The following is a 4,151-nucleotide window of genomic DNA, read 5'->3' as shown; positions in this document are numbered from 1 at the left end:
TATATATATATATATATATACATATATATATATATATTGAAGACTATTTTTAAAGCTGGTCCTTTCAAAGTGAAATTTGTTCCGTAATTCCTTATATACAAAGGACCTTAAAAAGTAAAACTTTCCAAACTGGATATGTTTTCCCAGTGCTTATAACTCCTTCCTAGACCTGTGCCATCTGCACAAAACCTTCATGCAAGGATTTGCCTAAGTTCACAGGTGCTCAGTATTTAAATAACAAGTGTACATATTCCAATATTATGCAATCATTGTTATGTGGAAGTCAAAAATACTTACTGAAATTTAAACTGAATTCACTGGCTCTAGCCCTGACTCCAGATGAGTTTGGAAAAAAATACATTTTCTACCCACATGAAAAATGATAGAAACTTCTAATATAACTCCCTCCCCTGAAGAATTCTAATTGTGAAACTGTAAAATTTAAGTGTTTACTATGTCATATGAGAAGGGATAGATGTACAGAATTCAAGTCCTCGAATCTTCAACCAGCCCCAAAAGGCAAAGACCATGTCCATCTTAGGTCTCATTCAGAACTGAATTCCCATTACTCATGACAGTATCTAGCACTGTCAATAAATAAATATTTGCTGACTGGCTGATGGCAGTGTCAGAAATATCCTGGTAACACTCACTAAACATGAAAAGATGCCCATTCCTAGCACTTACAAACCTCAGGGTATATATAAAGGCAATCTTTATATGTCAAGTTTCCTCTTTGTGACAACAGTCTTTGGAGTCAATGTTGTTTGTGTGTGTGTGTGTGTTTATCCTTCAGTTTGGGTTTTAGGAGTAAAGCCCAGTCCTTCTCTTCAAGACATTCATCATCCACCAGGTGAGAAAGACAACTCCGATAACAATACAGTGTCATAGCACAGGGCCATAGTAGGAGTAGCCACAAACTCTAATGGAAGTGCTGGAAGCAGTGTTCTCCTCATGCTTCCTAAGGACGTAGTACTGGAAGTGGGCTGAAAACTGAGGCCCAGTTCCCACTGAACTTGCCAATCAGGAGTCACAGGAAACTTTTATAAACAGTTTCAGAAAAGGGGTTAAGACGATGCCAGGAGCAGAGGGCTGAAAAGGGAAAAGAGTCCACTTGTGAGTTATGAATAGACTTGTTTTCAAAAAGCATTGTTGAGCAGGAAGGAATTTGGAGATTGGGTGTTCACCTGAGGACGATGTGTGGCCCACTCAAACTGACGATGCAAGAAAGAGAGAGCATACCTGATGGGACCACAGTCCAGGATGCAGGATACAGTCTCCAGGAATTAGTCTTAAAAGGAGTTGCTATATCTTCTTTTAAACCAATGGGGGGGGGGGAGTAAGAAAGGACAAACATACAAATAAACTTGGAACTCAGTGGAAAAGGAAGCTGGGAGCACTGCTACCTAATAAAATAACAGCTCCAATTGAGATTTACTGCAACTTTTTGAACATATCACGTCATTGAGTTCCCCTGACAAATCCTATGAAGTTAGTAAGGTTTTCAAAATTAAAAAAAAAAAAATGAAAGTTTGGAAGGACTAAGGCAAGGGTCAAAGTCACACAGATGATAATCGGTGAAGCCAAGATTCTGATTTAGCAAAGTCCAGAGTCCACTACTCTTCTACCATATCAGACCAACATCCATAACCTTGCTTTTCTTTACGAAAGTAAAAGGCAAACTGCCCACTAAAAGAAAGAGGACTAAGGACAGAATTGGTAGTTTAAACAAATAATAAAATATCAGAAAAAAAAATGCAAAGGGGTGGACTTGCCATTAAAAAGTTATTTTCAGCAGCTTCAAAAGTTCTGGTAAGGTTGGAAATCATTAATTTTTATCAATCACAAGATTTCCTCACAATTGTGGGGATGAAGTCATTAATAAACTGAAGGTGTGAGATAGAAAGTAGCTGAAATGACTGCCTGCTGTGCCCTGGTCTAGATGGAGGTGAAGGACAAGTACAGATACGAAAAGAAATTGGAAGAGTGAAAGGACAGGAAGGCACAAGAGGGATGAACTACAGGTGGTACCTCAGAAAGGAAAAGCTCAGATTAACGGGTTAAAGTGGATCAACAGTAACATTGTAATCCAAGCCATTAGTATAGAGTTGCTAAAGGACTAAAGGAGGGGAGAGATAATGGGGAGAAAAGAATGCCAAGGAAACAAAATCACTAACATGTTAGTATATTAACAAGATGGAGTTTGGGTAGACCTACAATAATGCAGCGGACTACTCAGACAGAAAAACGCAAAATCCTAAAGAAAACTGAAGAAATCACTTGAAGATCTGTAAGTATACATGAGAAAGATACATGGATGAATGGACGGGTGGATGGATGGATGGTGGATGGACAGAGAATGAGTATATACCTCAGAAAAGGAGATTTGTTGAACAAAAAAGCATATTAAGAACATTGTCTTAATGTACCAAAAAGAATGGATCAATTATGCCACAATTAATTTGTTTCACATATGAAACATATGTTTCACATATCCTCTTAGAGGATAACAGGTTGGACAACCAAAATTAAAATGTAGCCCACATAGACACAACAACAAAGTACAATAATAGTTTTCTTTACATAGTGGTATTATATGATTTTTGTGTGATTTTTTATTTCTTCCTTGTACTTTCCTATACAGCCCATAGTTCTGTACTGAACATATATTACTTATAATATGAAATACTATAATGCATTTTAAAGGAACATGTATTATATCACACTATAGGCATAAAAGACACTACAAATTTTAAGATTTATTTTATTTTAATGTTTTTTTATTATATTATGTTAGTCACCATACAGTACATCCCTGTTAAGATTTATTTTTTTATTTTAAAGAGACCGAACACAAGTGGGAGGCATAGGGAGAGGGAGAGAGAATCTCAAGTGGACTCCACGCTGAGTGCAGAGACCTAAGTGGGGCTTGATCTCATGACTCTGAGATTACAACCTGAGCGGAAACCATGAGTCAGGTGCTTAACCAACTGTGCCATCCACGTGCCCCAAGACACTACAAATTATAAGCATGCTTTAGGTCTTGATGGAAGGCCTGGAAATTTTTTTTATAAATATATATGAGACCTGTATAAATGTATATATAAATATATAAAAATCACATATATGTATTACATACATACACATACACGTATATATTGTTCTGCCTATACTCACACGCACATAGACAAATATTTTTTCTTTATATGCACATGCATGTATATGTGTGTGTGTGTGTATACTTAGGTTTAAACATAGAGAGGACACAAACACAAACGTTACCCTCTAGGAAAGGAGTAAATATTAACTACTATACTATTAACACTACTATATAGTAACACTACTATAACAATAACAAAAAATTTTACCCAGAAAAATTGAACTAACTGAATTAAAAATTGAACTCAGTATCAGAATTTCTCTCTCGAATTCTGTGGGTGGTCAGCTTTTGTTAAGGACTGAACACGTCCATATTGCCTGATGGTGTTCACGAGTAGCTACAGCTACACAACCCTTCTCAATGTAACCATTCTATTTGCCTCTCTTTGGGTCCACACTACAGGCTGAGACTCTAGATTCTTCTCCAGTCTTTTGTCGGGGATTTTGGACTGTAGCGCCCATCCCACTGCCTTTCCGCACGCTGCTCTCCAGAAAGGTCTGTTGAGGGACGTGAGGGCATAAAGGATTCAGACACAGAATGAGGCCTCTCCTTATGGAAAGAGTTATGTGACAGACTCCGCTTTGTTTTAAAAACCAGGCTATAAAAGGGAAAAGGAAGTCCTGTTTTGTTTGCAGGCGGGTTCCTGACAACAGTAGCCTGGAAAGATTGGTCAGCCCTGCTCAGGACCCTCAGCCCCACAACAGGGAGCCCTGACTGGTCCTACTTTCACATCTTTAAAGAAGAGAGAATACTGTTTCTTCCACAAAGATGCTTCTGTGTGCGCTAGGATCAGTAAAGATGTCCATCGAGGCACGTTTTCTTGGTCAATAATTGACATCCTATAGATGATTTTAAACCAAAGCAAGTTATTTTGTACAGTAATACCCTGAGGCGCTGGAAACACGGACAGGGAAATAAACACGAACTCAAACCTTCAAGAAATTTAGGATCGACATTAAACAGAGGTCACCACGTGCCACCACCCCCTTCC

The sequence above is a fragment of the Ursus maritimus genome, unplaced genomic scaffold (genome assembly GCF_017311325.1).
Source record: "Ursus maritimus isolate PB19 unplaced genomic scaffold, ASM1731132v1 scaffold_6, whole genome shotgun sequence".
NCBI lineage: Eukaryota > Metazoa > Chordata > Mammalia > Carnivora > Ursidae > Ursus > Ursus maritimus.
Note: the sequence above shows the minus strand (reverse complement) of the source record.